Below are 16,655 nucleotides of genomic sequence, written 5' to 3' on the forward strand. Positions count from 1 at the left end.
CAGCCATGGCTTCTTATTCCAAGATGGCGCCACCAGACATGGTTCCTGCTCCCCGCTCAGCCCACGAGTGACTGTGGTTGGGGGGGTTCTTAAAATAACTTTTTAGCCCCTGCCTTCCTATTTTTAGTTTGGTTCAGATCTTAAGGAGCTCCATGCAACTGTATTTATTTTTGATGACAAGACTCCCAGCTAAAGTTAGAAAAAAGAAAAAAAATACGGTGGCTCATGCTTATAATCCAAGATCACCTCAGGTCGGGAGTTCAAAACCAGCCTGGCCAACATGGTGAAACCCCCATCTCTACTAAAAATACAAAAATTAGCCGAGTGTGTGGTGTGCGCTTGTAATCCCAGCTACTGGGAGGCTGAGGCACAAGAATTGCTTGAACCTGGGAGGCGGAGGTTGCAGTGAGCCAAGAGTATGCCACTCCACTCCAGCCTGGCAACAAGAGTGAGACTCTGTCTCAAAAACAACAACAACAACAAAAAACTAAATACAATAAAACAAAACAAAGTAAAACAAACAACAGTGATAATAACAGTAACCTTTAGTTTCCTATAAAACTTGGTTCTTGCTACATGCGAGCACTTTCCTACCTTCAACCTCCTAGTTCAGCTTATCTTTAGTGATTCCATTCTCTCTGTCTTCCAGAATTCATGCCTGGGCACAAAAATTGCTCGCTATTCCAAAGAGGTAATTAAAGCAGGACGAGTCTGATTTCCTGAAGAGGGGAGAGCCAGACAACCTGGCTGTGAACTCGACCTAGCGTTTAAGTAATCCTCGAATTTGTTTGGCAAAAGCAAACCAGCAGTTACCAAAGATAAGAAATCAGGTGATTTTTTTTTTTTTTTTTTTTTTTTTTTGCTTGCTTGCTGGCTTGCTTGCTTTTTTGCCTACGTGAGAGAAATTACTAAAAGATTTTTATCTTGCTTTCTAAATAATCAATCTTGCCCCAGCAGAAAACAACAAAACAAAACAAAACAAAACACGGCTGTGTTATGTTCTGCACTGGGATGTTTCAAAGAACAGGTCACGGCTGGGAGCCTTGGGAAACTGTTATGAGTGCAGCTGGTGTGAGGCGGTAAAGGCTGGAGTTTAGAGAAAATGAGTTTCTGTGGAGAAAGTAAAGCAAAATATCTCATGGTTTTAATCTTAGTATTTTCAGACTCATTTCTGTCCTTACTCCTCAAAGTTTTAGAATCTTAGGAACACGTGTCCAATGACCTCTAAAGCCAAATATGCAAGGTTAAGCAAGCTTTGCAGGTTACCTGCACTGCCCTCCATAAAACTGTCCTCACTTTGGACAGCAGTCACAGATTCCAGAGCTCCCAGGTCCCGCTCCGTTCTGACCAGCTGGCTGCAAGCTCAGAGGCTCCCACTACCTCCTCAGATGTAATGTCACTAGAATGACTCAAAGAACTCAGGAAAGTGCTATACTTATTATTACAATGTTACTTTAGCCAAAATATACAAATCAAAACCAGCCAAAGGGAGAAGCATAGGGTGAGGTCTGGGAGGGTTCCCCACCTGAAGCTCCTGTGATCCCCAAAGATGTAACCTTCTCGCTACAGTGTGGAAAACTGCCAACCAGGGGAGCTCACTGGAACTGAAAAAAAATTTTTTTTAATGGACAATGTAATAAGTGTACATATTTATGGGGTGCATAGTGATGTTGTCATACAAAAAATTCATAGCGATCAGAACAAGATTGGCATATCCATCATCTCAAACATTTATCTATGGGGAATACTATGGAGGTTCCACAAAAAACTACAAATAGAACTACTATATGACCCAGAAATCCCACTACTAGGCATTTATTCAAAGGACAGGAAATAAGTCTATCAAAGAGACATCTGTTCCCCCATGTTTATTGCAGCTTTATTCACAATAGCCAAAGCGTCCAACCTCGGTGTCCAACAACGGAGGAAGGGATAAAGACAATGGATAAAGACAATAGAATACTATCAGCCAGGCCAGGCGCGGAGGCTCATGCCTGTAATCCCAGCACTGTGGGAGGCCGAGACGGGCGGATCACAAGGTCAGGAGTTCCAGACCAGCCTGGCCAACATGGTGAAACCCCGTCTCTACTAAGAACACAGAAAGTAGCCAGGCGTGGTGGTAGGCGCCTGGAGTCCCAGCTACTCAGGAGGCTAAGGCAGGAGAATTGCTTGAACCAGGGAGGCGGAGGTTGCAGTGAGCTGAGATCGCACCACTGCACCCCAGCCTGGCGACAGAGCAAGACTCCATCTCAAAAAAAAAAAAAAAAAAAAAAAAAAAAAAAAAAATACTATCAGCCATAAAAAAGACTGAAATCCTGTCACTTACTGCAACATGGATGGAACTGAAGGACATTATGTTAAGAGACATAATACAAGAACAGGACCTCTTAGCAAAAAGTATCAGATGTAGTCTGAAGGGCCCACCATGAATAACAGACACTGCGATCACTGGGGAAATTCCAAGGGCTTAGAGGTTACCTCCCAGGTATGATGAGATAAAGGCCAGCCAAATTTTCATTCATATAATGAGGAAATGCGAACTGAGACTTGATGACCTGATGGATCTCACCATTCTACCTCTTCTCAGCCCTCATTTCTTTTGACCAAACTCTCTTACCTGATTAAGGGGCTGTCAATCCAGCATAGGGTTCTGAGAGTCCAAACACCAGGGTCTCCTCTTAAATCCCCCATCTCGCTGTGTAATCTTAGAAAAGTCCCTTAATTTGTTGAGCTCGAGTTTCCCCAGTTGTAAGTGAAAGTATTAGACTGTAATCCATGAGCTACATCAAACTGATGGTTCTATGGCTAAGCCACGGAAACTCTCTGAGACTAAATTTCCTCATCTTTAAAATAAGGAGACTAGATTAGATGATTTCTCCCTGGGCTAAAAATCCATGATTTTAGTACTTTACAACCTTTGCAAAGTGTAAGAAAAAGATGCATCAGCACTATTCCACATGGCAATTCTATTTTCTAGTTTATTGTCCTCTCCTGCCCCTGAAATAACAGAGTGGCTGCCTAATGTGTTATCGGGTGCCCCTTACACAGATGGATGCCAAAGATTTTCCCCTTTGTTTCTGGGGAAACAAAAGAAACAGAAAGTGGGAGGCAGGAATAAATTTTAAAGGCTGGGTAAGGGACCAGCCAAAAAGGCATAACTGAAAGAATTTTTGTCCCTTAGGTAAATATTATTTTTGCACTAACTACATGTTGCAAAAACTAAAGAACATTATATACAGGAAAAATACCTCAATTCCAAAATGTGGGTATTTTCAAATTGTCAGGCAAATGTACTTTCCTGAAGGCCCATGAACATTTTGTATTTAAAATAAAAGTAAATAAAAGCTATATGTTAATACTGCTGATGTCTCACACAGCGACAACAAGAAATGACCCGTTGCTGGGTCATTTAGTTCATGTCTTTGTCATTGATCTTGACAATAAGACTATTTAGTTACTAGTGTGTCTGGCCCTCTGAATCAACAGCTCACAAATTTTTGGATCACACACTCCCAAAAAGGGTTAAAAATGCATACTCTGAGTACCCCAAAATGTATGTCATTCATTTTTAAATTATGCATGCATCCTATTTTAGTTAAATGTGTCTATTCAAATAGGCTTTATTACTTTTTGAAATCATGGTTTATGAAAATATAACAATTTGAAGATCTGGCTCAAAATTCAGTTTATTTTGATATTTGGTTTTAATGGTCATTGTATGACCCGCATATCCTGCATTAATAACCACCATTAATGGTCACCAAAATTATAAGAATAAATAATACAGGGGTCCAAACAGAAGAATCATGTCATTGGCCAAGCTTACTCAATCTTGATAATCATTTCTCAGTTATGCAAAAGTTTTAGTTCAAATCTTGTTAGTATATTTTTATATTCCCCAAGGCCTATTACTTTTTCTTGCAAATAAAATAAGAGGTGCAGCATTGTTAAATATATATATATATTTATATTTCATAGGCTTTAATTAGACTTTAATTTTAATAGACTTTTAGTTTTTAGAGCAGTTCTAGGTTCACAGTGAAATTGAGCAGAAACTAAAGGGAGTTCCCATGCACAGCCTCCCCCACTTATCAGCATAAATGTAACACAGTGGAAGATCTATTACGTCACTGAACCTACATTGACACATCATCACCCAAAGTCCACAGTTTACATGAGGTCCACCCTTGGTGTCATACATTCTGTAGGTTTTGACAAATGTATAATGACATGCATCCACCACTATTGTATCATACAGAATATTTCCGCTGCTCTAAAATTCCTTTAGGCTCAGCTTATTCACTTACCCCTCCCTACAACTCCTGGTAACCACTGATCTTTTTACTGACTCCATTGTTTTGCCTTTTCCAGAATGTCATATTGTTGTGAGGTAGGAAGGGGAACTCAACTCTGGAGGTGGGCTTAGACATCGGACCAAATTAAGGACTAGCTAAAACAGGTCTGGGCAGGAGCACCTCCCCCTAACACAGGCTCACCAGTGTGCCATGTCAGTTTACCATTGCCATGGCAACACCCAGAAGTTACTGCCACCTTGCCATGGCAACAACCCGTCAACCCAGAAGTTACCACCCTCATTTTATAGATTTCTGCATAAACCACCATTAATTTGCATATAATTAAAAGTGAGGTTACATATGAGTGCAAACCTGCCTCTGAGCTGCTACCCTGAACACCACTGCCTATGGGGTAGCCCTGCTCCATGAGGAGCAGTACTTCTGCCATATCAATAACAGTTGTTATTTAACACCACCTGGCCTACCCTTTAATTCTTTTCTGTGCGAAGCCAAAAACCTTCCCTGGCTAAGACTTAATATTGGTGCTTGCTTGTCCTGCATCAGTTGGACTCATACAGTATGTAACCTTTTCTGATTGATTTCTTCTACTCACATGCATTTGAGTTTCCTCCATGTCTATTCATATAGTGTTGAATAACCATAGTTATTCATTGTATGGATATACCACACTTTATTTATCCATTCACCTACTGAAGGAACATCTTGGTTTATTCTAAGTCTTCGCAATTATGCATAAAGAAGCTAGAAACATCCATGTGAAGGATTTGTGTGAACTAAGTATTCAACTCATTTGCATAAGTATCACGGAAGTATGTTGCTGGATCACATATAAGATTTTTGTAAGAAACTGCCAAACTGTCTTCCAAAGTAGCTGTACCACTTTCATTCCTACTAGCAGTGAATGAGAGTTCCTGCTGCTATCACTTCTTGGCCTTTTGGTTAAGATCAGGTGTGGAGAGTTCCTATTGCTCCACATCCTCACCATCATTTGGTGTTCTCAATTTCTGAATTTTTGCCATTCTAATAAGTATGTAGTGATATCTCATTTTTGTTTTAATTTGCAAGTTCCTAATGACACATGATGTTGAGCAGCTTTTCATATGCTTATTTGCCACCTGTGTATGTTGTTTGCTGAGGTGTCCATTCAGGTCTTCTATTTTTAAATATGGTTGTTGGTTTTTTTATTGTTACATTTTAAGATTTTTTTATGTATTTTGGATTATAGTCCTTTATCAGACATGTCTTTTGCAAATATTGTCTCCCAATTTGCTGCCTGTCTTCTAATTCTTTGTACAGTGTCTTTTACACAGTATAGGCTTCTAATTTTAATGAAGTTTCATTTATCAGTAATTTCTTTGGTGTTTTATCTAAGAAGTCATTGTCAAATCCAAGGTCATTTACATTTCTTCTGTATTATCTTCTAAAAGTTTTACAGTTTTCCATTTTATGTCTAGGTCCATTAGGTCCAAAATATAATCTATTTTGAGTTAATTTTTGTGAATAGCGTAAGGTCTGTGTCTAGATTTATTTATTTTTGTATGTAATGTCCAGTTGCTCACCAGCATTTGTTGAAAAGACTATCTTTTCTTTATTGTGTTACTTTTGCTTTTTTGTTGAAGATCAGTTGACTATATTTGTGTAGGTCAATTTCTGAGCTCTCTGTCCTGTTCTATCGAGATAATTATCTGTTATTTTGTCCATACTATGCCTTCTTGGTTGTTGTAGCTTGATAGTAAGTCTCGAAGTCAGGTGGCATAAGTCTTCTGACTTTGTTCTTCCCCATTAGTATTTTTGGCTACTCTTGGTCTTCTGCCTCTTCCTATATACTATAGAACCCGTTTTTCAATATGCACGAATAGCTTGCTGAAATTTCATTGGGATTGTAATGAGTCAGTAGATCAAGTTGGGAAAAACATCTTGACAATTTTGAGCCTTCCTTTCCATAAACATGAAATGTCTCTCCATTCATTGAGTTTTCTATGATTCTGTTGACAAGTTTTGCAATGTTTTTCATACAGATCTTGTACATATTTTATTAGATTTATACTTAAATATTTTATTTTTAAGGTGCTAATGTAAATGGCATTGTGTTTTTAATTTCAAATTTCAGTTGTTCATTGCTATTATATTAGGAAAGTGATTGACTTGAATATTAACTGTATATCCTTTAAAGTAATACTTACTTGCTATAATCACTTATTCATTTTAGGAGGTTTTTTTTTTCCTGTGTAAACAATGATATCATCTGCAAACAGTTTTATTTCTTCCTGTTCTATATAATAATAAAATAATGAATGTTCTTTGTAAAAGAATATATAAAGGGAGGTATAAAGTAAAAAGTAAATGTTTTCCTCCCATTTCATGTCTCACAAGTAACAACAATGAATGTTTTGTTTCTTCTTTTAGTCATTTTATATTTTTATATATATTTTACATTTATATATATTTGTATATAAGCATTTGTATATATATGTATATAAAGCTACATACATATGGGTATGTATTTTTAAAATTTCACACAGACTCTGATCTTATTATATATGTAGTCTACAACTTGTATTTTCCCCTATTTATTCATATTTATTCATATTAGGCTACAGATGTCTGTATCACCAGTTTTCTACCTTCATAGAAATCCTTTGTGTGGCTATACCACAAGATCTTTAACTAGTATCCTATTGGTAGACACTTAAGTGTTTCCAGTTTTTCAATGTTTTAAACAATACTGTAGTGAATATCTCTGTTTATGTATTGTGTGCCCTTATGCAATAATATTTATAATACAAAATGCCTGGGAGAGGCTGGGCACAGTGGCTCATGCCTGTAATCCCAGTACTTTGGGAGGCCAAGGTGGGTGGATCACAAGGTCAGGAGTTCAAGACCAGCTTGGCCAATATGGTGAGGCTGAGGCAGAAGAATCACTTGAACCCAGGAGGCAGAAGTTGGAGTGAGCCGAGATCGCGCCACTGCACTCCAGCCTGAGTGACAGAGTGAGACTCCGCCTAAAAAATCAAAAGCAAAAACAAAAACAAAATTCCTGCGAGAAGAACTGCTAGGCATAAAAAAGCCATAAACTTTGAAATTTCCGACTTCAGCTTTGACATGTAAAGAGCTTAGAAGTCATTAGTCTTGTTCTTCAATAAAAAGCTGGAAAAATTAAAAATTGATAACTTTTCTTGGACATATCAGAGAACTAATATGACAGGGCCAATCACCACCCCAAAATTAGTAGTGACAGGCACAATCCAGAGAGACACAGCCCAGACAGAAGCTGTGAGCGCCATAAACAGGAACACTCAAGAGGAAGTTTTGATGAGTTTCTGGAAGTCAAATACAGGATAATGTAAAAAACAAAAACTTCCTGAAGGCTGTGGTTTTGATGGCGTAGTCCCCACACGTTTGTGTACTTTAACTATGGGAAGTCTACCAGGACCTAAGTGTTTCTTTTTGAGATGGAGTTTCGCTCTTGTTACCCAGAGTGGAGTGCGATGGCCCGATCTTGGCTTCCCACAATCTCCGCCTCCCAGGTTCAAGCAATTTTCCTGCCTCAGCCTCTGCAGTAGCTGGGATTCCAGGCATGCGCCACCATGCCTGGCTAATTTTGTATTTTTAGAAGAGACGGGGTTTCTCCATGTTGGTCAGACTGGTCTTGAACTCCCAACCTCAGGTGATCCGCCCACCTTGGCCTCCCAAAGTGCTGGGATTACAGGCGTGAGCCACCACACCCGGCTCAGACCACAGTGTTTCTTGCAGCGGGAAGAAAAGATACTTGATGTGAAATACAGTCAGACATTCTTCCCTAAGAAGGGCCTAATTTCCCGGGGTAAGTCTTTGCCAGAGCGTTATCCTAGATAGGGAAGGACACTCTTCCTACTGCAGCTCCGTCTAGTCCTCCTTTCTCCCCTAAGGGGAAAACGTATATTATAAAGAGGATTCAGGCCTCCAGTAAATAGATTGGGAATACTGTAGTCGGGGAATGGAGTAGGGGGAAAGGGAAATGGATAAACAGGTGTGAAGATCACAGCCCGGGAACATCAGCCCACTGAAAGACTGATCTAAATTGGAAGACTGTAGATAGAATTCATTCCTCCCCAACACCTTAACAACACCGCCACAGGATTTCAATAAAATAACAGTACATAACAGTACAAAGAGACAGGAGACACAGGCTCTCTCTGAGTAGGAGTGCTTAGGGGAATTTCAAAATAAAGAGGGAAGACAAAAACAAGGACAGAAGAATGTAAAGGCTCTGACACCTATAACGGAGTAATTTTTAAATGAAGTCCATTTTTAGCCAGATGTATACATATCTTTATACTAGAGAACTATTTACCTCTAATTCTTATGACCCGATAGATACAAAATGTTTTGGTTTCAATAAAAAATTATAAGGCAGCCAGGTGCAGAGGCTCACGCCTGTAATCACAGCACTTTGGGAGGCCGAGGCAGGCAGATCACCTGAGGTCAGGAGTTCAAGACCAGCCTGGCTAACAAGGTGAAACCCCATCTCTACTAAAAACACAAAATTAGCCAGGCATGGTGGCAGGCGCCTGTAATCCCAGCTGCACAGGAGGCCAAGGCAGGAGAATCACTCAATCCTGGGAGGTGGAGGTTGCAGCGAGCCAAGATTGCGTCATAGCACTCCAGCCTGGATGATAGAGTGAGACTCCATTTAAAAAAAAATAAAATTTTATATATATATATACACACACACACACACATATATGTGTATATATATGTATGTGTATATACATGTCTGTGTGTGTATATGTGTGTGTGTACGTATGTGTATATATATAAAAATAGATAGATATAGATGTGTGTGTGTCGTGCCAGAAAACAAGAAAAACTACCCAGTCTGAAAATACCAAGCATTAATCAGAACTTGATTGATTCATGATAGAGATGCAGGAATCATCAGACTGAACATTTAAAACAACTATGATTGACATGTTAAGGGCTCTAATGGAAGAAGGCAACAAGAAACAACAGAAGGTAATACAAGCAGAGAGAGGGAAATTCTAAGTAAAGATCAAAATAAAATGCTGGAAACCAGAAACATTGTAACAGAAATGAAAGATGTCTTTGAATATCTCATTAGTAAAGTGGACATGGACATGGAAAATATTAGTGAGTTTGAACATGGGTCAATAAAAACTGTCCACACTGAAATGCAAATGGGAAGATAATGAAGAAAACAAAGCAGAACCCGACATTTGAGAATTCTGGGAGGGTTTCAAAAAGTATAATGAATGCATATACCAAAAGGGAACAGAGAATGGAACAGAATAAATATATGAAATAATAATGGCTGAGAATTTTCTAAAATTAATGACAGACACCAAATTACAGATCACAGATCCAGGAAGTTTAGAGAACTCCAAGCAGAATATATATATATATATATATACACACACACACAAATATACACACACATATATAAACTACTGTGGTCTTGATGGGGTAGTCCCCACACTTTTGTGGACTTTAACTACGTGAAGTCTGGCAGGGCCACAGTGTTTCTTGCAGAGGTAAGAAAAGATAATCACTGTGAAATACAGTCAGATCTTCCTTTCTAGATTCTTCCATATATATTATATATTTATATTAAAGCATATAATATATATTATATATATTTTTATATATCTTATAAAAGAAATAATGTGCCTTGGCATATCATTCTATCTGCAGGAAACAAAGACAAAGAGAACACTTTGAAAAAAGCCAGAGCGAAAAAGAAACTTCACCCCTAGAAGAAGAAGGATAAGAAGTACAGCAGGTATTTAACTGGAAACGTCCAACCAAGAAGACAGTGAAGTGAAATACTTAAGCATTGAAAGAAAAAACAACACCAACATTAATCTAGAATTCTTTTTTTATTTTTTTCTTGAGACGGAGTCTCGCCCTGTCACCCAGGCTGGAGTGCAGTGGCATGATCTTGGCTCACTGCAAGCTCCGCCTCCCGGGTTCACACCATCCTCCTGCCTCAGCCTCCTGAGTAGCTGGGACTATAGGCGCCTGCCACCATGCCCAGCTAATTTTTTGTATTTTTAGAAGAGACGGGGTTTCACCGTGTTAATCAGGATGGTCTCGATCTCCTGACTTCACGATCTGCCTGCCTTGGCCTCCCTAAGTGCTGAGATTACAGGCGTGAGACACTGCGCCCGGTCACATTAATCTAGAATTCTATATCCAGCAAAATTACCCTTCAAAAGTGAAGGAGAAATAGAGGCTTTTTCATACAAATGGAAGCTAAAGAAATATATTACTGCTACATCTGCCCTTCAAGTTAAAAGTAGGAAACTATAGAGGACAGAAACACGGATACATATAAAGAAGAGTAAGAAAGAATAAATGAATTAAAATTAAATATTTTATTTTCTTTATTTTTAACTGATCTAAAAGATAACTGTGGTCTGGCACGGTGGCTAATGCCTGTAATCCTGGCACTTAGGGAGGCCAAGCTGGGCGGATCACCTGAGGTCAGGAGTTTGAGACCAGCCTGGCCAAAATGCAGAAACCTTGTTTCTACTAAAAATACAAAAATTATCTGGGCATGGTGGTGTGCAACTGTAATCTCAGCTACTTGGGAGGCAGAGGCAGGAGAATTGCTTGAACCCAGGAGGCGGAGGTTACAGTGAGCCAAGATTGCACCACTGCACTCCAGCCTGGGTGACAGAGCGAGACTGAGACTCCACCTTAAAAAAAAAAAAAAAAAAAAAAAAAAAAAAAAAAAAAAAAAGATACCTGGTTGGTTTAAAGCAATGGGAGTAATAAGAAATTGGGCCAGTACAGCATATAGATAAGTGAAATAAATAACAGTAATGTCATAAAGGATGATAGGAAGTATCAGATTGGGAATGCTGTTTTGAAGTGCCCATGTACATGTTCAATAGTATAGCGTTATTTGAAAGAAAACTTAGTTAAGTTTAAAATGAACATTGGAATCTCTAGGGCTATTGCATTTTTTTAAAAGAAGTATAATTGATATGCTAATAGAAGATATAAATTATTTCTATTAACTTATATGGTAATCAAAACAGAAAATGAAATAGTATAAAATGCTCATTTAAAATCAGAGAAGGTAGAAAAGGGGGAGAAAGAAAGAAGAAAAATACAAGAAAGAAGAGCTATAGATATAATAGATATTTGTCCAACCATATACATAAGCACTTTTTCCTTTTTTTCTTTTTTTCTTTTTTTTTGAGATGGAGTCTCTGTCGCCCAGGCTGGAGTGCAGTGGCGTGATCTCGGCTCACTGCAAGCTCCGCCTCCTGGGTTCACGCCATTCTCCTGCCTCAGCCTCCCAAGTAGCTGGGACTACAGGCGCCCACCATCGCGGGCGGCTAATTTGTGTGTGTGTGTGTGTGTGTGTGTGTGTGTGTGTGTGTGTGTGTGTTTAATAGAGACGGGGTTTCACTGTGGTCTTGATCTCCTGACCTCGTGACTCGCCCGCCTCGGCCTCCCAAAGTGCTTGGATTACAGGCGTGAGCCACCGCGCCTGGCCTACATAAGCACTTTTAATACTAACACCTAAATATACCATATAGAAGACAAAGGTTGTCAGAGAGGATAGAAATAAACAGGACCTAACCACACATTGTCTACAAGCAATCCACTTTAAATAGAATGACTCAGCTTGATGAAAAGTCGAGGGATAAAGAAGGGTATAGAATGCTAACACTAATTTTAAAAAGTTGGATCAGTTAGATTAATTTTGGACAAAGCCGACTTCAGACAAGGAAGATTATCATTGATAAACAAAAGTATTACACAATGATAAAGGAGTCAATTCCCCAAGAATATATAACCACCCTAAATGTGTACTGACCTACCAATAGGGCATCAAAATATATGAACCAAAATCTAATAGAGTTGAAAGAAACATAGAAAAATCTGCTATTATACTAGAGACTTCAACACTTCTCCATCAGGAATTAATAGACCAACAGACCCAACAGGCATAAAATCCATGAAATGTTCTGTCAGCCCACACCAATAGCTGGAGTTACCTCAAAAGCAGCAGCAGTGGAGTTCCTGCAAGAGACTGCCACAAGAACCCAAACCATCCTGAGATGGGACCAGTTGAGATCTCAGAGAAAGAAGCACTAAACGCCAGGGTGATGATCAGTCTAAAACATATAGTAAGGGGACCTCCATGGGGTGGAGACTGCGACATGTCCTTTGGATGGACAGCAAGAATAGCGATGTTCTACTTAAGTGTCTCTGCAGTGAGAGGGTCAGATTATGGAATGTATGTGTGGGTTTAAAGAATTTGGCTAAAGGTCAGGTCTAGTTTCTACATGTTTAGCAACATTTTTTATACTTCCACGTTTCAGGCAACAACTTAAATAAGTTTTATCGGTGCCTGTGAATGTTCAAAACCCCATCTTGGGTTCTTTTGTTATGTTAAGACAGAGTCCCCCTCTGTCACCCAGGCTAGAGTGTAGTAGTGCAATCACAGCTCACTGCAGCCTCAACCCCCTGGGCTTAAGCGATCCACCCACCTTAGCCTCCCGAGTAGCTAGGAGTACAGGTGCACACCACCACACACAGCTAATTTTTGTATTTTTTGTGGAGACAAAGTTTCACTATGTTGCTGGACTCGAACTCCTGGGGTCAAGCAATTCACCCGCTTTGGCATCCCAAAGTGTGAGCTACCAGCGCCTGGCCCCCAGATTGGGTTCTAACCTGCAGGGGAAAACATGCAGCTGGCCAGGTCAACAGAGCAGAGCAGTCAAGGACTGTTGTTTCTAGGTCAGGACACAGAAAAAAGGTGGAGAGAGGGAGGAAACTGGGGGATCCTACAAGGTCTAATTGTTTGAATAATATTATCAATCAATTTAATTTAATTGAAATTTATAGGATACTCCACTCCAAAACAGCTGAATGCACATTCTTTTTTATTTCACATGGATCTTTCATCAAGATAGACTACATCCTAGGCCACAGAACACACCTCAAGAAATTTAAAAGCATAGAAAGTATGCCACATATGTTCTTACACCACAATGGAATTAAACTAGAAATTAAACTAGAAAATCTCCAAGTATTTGAATTTTACACAACATACTTCTAAATAACTGATGAGTTAAAAAAGGAAGTCTCAAAGTAAATTTTAAAAATTTTGAACTGAATGAAAAATAAAATGCAACTGATCAAAATTTGTGGTATGCCTCAAAAGCAGTTCTTGGAGGGACATTTATAGCATTACATGTATATATTAGAAAAAAATTGCAAACTAATATAGCAATTTCCAACTTGGAAAACAAGAGAAAGCAGACCAACAGCCTAAAGCAAGAAAAAAAAAAAAAAAAAAAAAAGAGCAAAAATCAATGTCATTGAAAATAGGAAAATAATAGAGAAACTCAACAAAACCCAATGCTTGTTTTTTCTTTAAAAATCAGTAACACAAAGGCTAGATGCAGTGGCTCACACCTGTAATCCCAACACTTTGGGAGGCCAAGGCTGGAGGATCACTTGAAGCCAGGAGTTCGAGACCAGTCTAGGCAACATAGTGAGATCTCATCTCTTCCAATAATTGGAAAAAAAAAAAAAATTGGCTGGTCATGATGGCATGTGCCTATAGTCCCAGCTACTCAGGAGGCTGAGGTGGAAGATTGGTTTAGCCCAGGGGTTTGAAGCTGAAGTGGGTTATAATCACACCACTACACTCCAACCTGGGTGACAGAGGGAGAACCTATCTCTAAAAAGAATAATAAAATTAAAAAAAAATTAAATATGTAAGAAATTTCCATACTGTTTTCCACAGCGGTTGTACTAGTTCACATTCTCACCAGCAGCATAAAAGTGTTCCCTTTTCACTACATCCGTGCCAACATCTATTATTTGATGTTTAAATTATGGCCATTCTTGCAGGAGCAAGGTGGTATCACATTGTGGTTTTGGTTTGCATTTCCCTGATAATTAGAAAAGTTGAGCATTTTCTTTTTCTTTTCTTTTTTTTTTTTTTTTTTTTTGAGACAGAGTCTCGCTCTGCCGCCCAGGCTGGAGGGCAGTGGCGCGATCTCGGCTCACTGCAAGCTCTGCCTCCCGGGTTCACGCCATTCTCCTGCCTCAGCCTCCCGAGTAGCTGCGACTACAGGTGCCCGCCACCTCGCCCGGCTAGTTTTTTGTATTTTTTAGTAGAGACGGGGTTTCACTGTGTTAGCCAGGATGGCCTAGATCTGCTGACCTTGTGATTCGCCCGTCTCGGCCTCCCAAAGTGGAGCATTTTCTTTTCATATGTTTCTTGGCCATCTGTATATCTTCTTTTGAGAATTGTCTATGTACTTAGTTCACTGTTTGGTGGGATTATTTTTTTCTTGCTTATTTGTTTAAGTTCCTTATAGATTCTAGATATTAATCCTTTGTTGGATGCATAGTTTGCAAATGTTTTCTCCCACTCTGTGGGTTGTGTTTTCTCTGCTGATTATTTCTCTCACTGTGTAGAAGCTTTTAGTTTAATTAAGTCCCATCTATTTATCTTTGTTTTTGTTGCATTTGCTTTTGGGTTCTTGGTCATGAACTCTTCACCTAGGCCAATGTCTTGAAGAGTTTTTCTGACTTTATCTTCCAGAATTTTTAAAGCAGAACTACCATTGATCCAGCAATCCCACTACTGGGCATCTACCCAGAGGGAAAGAAGTCATTATATGAAAAAGACACTTGCACATTCACGTTTACTGCAGCACAGTTTGCAATTGCAAAAATATGAAGCCAGCCTAAATGCCCATCAACCAATGAATGGATAAACAAAATGTGAGATATAGATATAGATACAGATGTAGATATATCATAGACTACTACTCAACCATAAAAAGGAATGAAAAAATGGCATCTGCGGAAACCTGGATGGAACTGGAGACCAATATTGTAAGTGAAGTAGCTCAGAAATGGAAAACCAAACATCACATGTTCTCACTTATAAGTGGGAGCTAAGCTATGAGGATGCAAAGGCATAAGAGGGATACAATGGGATTTAGGGGAAAAGGTGGGAAGGGGTGAGAAATAAGACTACATGTTGGGTAGTCAGGTGGTACTGCTCAGGAGATGGGTGCACCAAAATCTCAGAAATCACACTTAAAGAACTTATCCATGCAACCAAACAGAACAGTTCTCCCAAAACTATTGAAATAATAATAATCTTAAAATTAAAGATCAATAACACGATAAAACCCCTAGCCGAGATAACAAAGAAAAGAGACAGAGAAGGCACAAATTTCCAATATCAAAAATGAAAGGAAGATCAAGAATAATACAGGAATACTATAAGCAACTCTCTGCTCTCAAATTTGAAATCGACCAATTTCTTAAAAGATACAAACTACCAAACCCCACATAAGGAGAAATAGATAACTGGAATATCCTTATATTAATTAAAGGAATTGAATAAATAATAAAGAATTAACTATCTTTCCACCCCAAATCCCAACAATCTCAGGTGTTTTCAATAGTGAATTCTACTGAACAGACAAAAAAGAAATAATACTAATTATTTGCAATCACTTTCAGAAAATAGAATCACAGGCAATACTTCTTAACTTATTAACTTAATGCTCTTAAGCCAGCATTATCCTAATACTAAAACCAGACAAAGACATTAAGGAAAGAAAATCAATACAGCTGTATCTCTCATGAACATACATTTTTTAAAAGAAGTCTTCAATCAAATATTAAGAGATTCATTCCAACGGTGTATATAAAAAGAATTATATACCAGGACCATTTTGGATTTATTTCAAGTATGGAAGGCTGGTTCTACATTCAAAAATCATTCAATATAATTAATCTTTTCAACAGGCTAGCAAACAAAAATCATATGATCTTGCAGAAAACACTGTCAAAATTCACTACCCATTCGTGACAAAACCTCTAGCAAACTATGAATAGTTGGGAAATCCTAGAAGTTGATAAAGAATATCCTCAAGAAAACCTACAGCTTACACCAAACTTCACAGTGAGAGACTGGACCTTATCCTGAGATTGAGAGTAAGGCAAAGATACTATCTTTCACCATTCTTACTTATTGCAAATTGTATTAGAAATTGTAACTTTTGGCCGGGCGCGGTGGCTCACGCCTGTAATCCCAGCACTTTGGGAGGCCGAGGCGGGCGGATCACAAGGTCAGGAGATCAGACCACGGTGAAACCCCGTCTCTACTAAAAATACAAAAAATTAGCCGGGCGCGGTTGTGGGAGCCTGTAGTCCCAGCTACTCGGGAGGCTGAGGCAGGAGAATGGCGTGAACCGGCGAGGCGGAGCTTGCAGTGAGCCGAGATAGCGCCACTGCACTCCAGCCTGGGCGGCAGAGCGAGACTCCGTCTCAAAAAAAAAAAAA

This window comes from Macaca thibetana, chromosome 10, assembly GCF_024542745.1.
Source record: "Macaca thibetana thibetana isolate TM-01 chromosome 10, ASM2454274v1, whole genome shotgun sequence".
Classification (NCBI taxonomy): Eukaryota; Metazoa; Chordata; class Mammalia; order Primates; family Cercopithecidae; genus Macaca; species Macaca thibetana.